Source organism: Nannospalax galili, unplaced genomic scaffold, assembly GCF_000622305.1.
Source record: "Nannospalax galili isolate Female #2095 unplaced genomic scaffold, S.galili_v1.0 scaffold923, whole genome shotgun sequence".
NCBI classification, from domain to species: domain Eukaryota; kingdom Metazoa; phylum Chordata; class Mammalia; order Rodentia; family Spalacidae; genus Nannospalax; species Nannospalax galili.
In genome coordinates this window covers 2,236,767-2,237,546 of record NW_008349753.1, presented here as the reverse complement: position 1 = coordinate 2,237,546, position 780 = coordinate 2,236,767, and positions in this window count along the sequence as shown.

The following is a 780-nucleotide window of genomic DNA, read 5'->3' as shown; positions in this document are numbered from 1 at the left end:
GGGGGGGGGGGGGCGGCGCGCTGCGGCTTTCCCCGGAGGTCAGGATGCGGTGGATTAGGCCTGCGCACCCGCACCGGTTCCGAGCCGCTCGTTCCGCCCCGGGGCCCCGGCTCTGCGGGTGACAGCGGCCCCTGAAGGTGACTGCAGTTCCCCGCGGTGTCACTGAAGTCCCCGCAGGCTCCGGGGCCAGGAAAGCAAAGCGCCTCTTCTCCGGTCCCAGCTGCTCTAAGCTCAGGGCCGATTTCCTTTGCAAGGCGCCCCTTCCAGGGTCCCCAAAGCTAAGGGCCGATCGCGTTTGCAAGGCTCTTTCCCAGGTTCCAGCTGCAGGGAACTCCAGGGCCGGTCGCCTTTGCAAGGGGCCCATTCCCGGCTCCAAGAGCCCAGGGCCGATCGCCTTTGCAAGGATCCCTTCCCGGGTCCCAGCTGCACCGAGCTCAGGGCCGATCGCCTTTGCAAAGGGCCCATTCTCGGGTCCCTAGAGCCCGGGGCCGATCGCCTTTGAAAGGCTGCCTTCCCGGGTCCCAGCGCTGACCGCCTTTGCAAAGCTCCCTTCCCGGGTTCCAGCAGCCCGGAGCCCAGGACTGATCGCCTTTGCAGGGCTCCCTGCCCGGGTTCCAGTGCTGATCGCCTTTGCAAGGCTCCCGTCCCGAGTCCCAGCTGCACCGAGCCCAGGGCCGATCCGTTCCGGGTCTCAGCTCCTGTTTGCAGCAGCCTCTGAGCTCATTCCCCGCGCGGCGGCAGGGGCGGGCGTCCGGGGGCGGAAGATGGCGACGCGGCCCG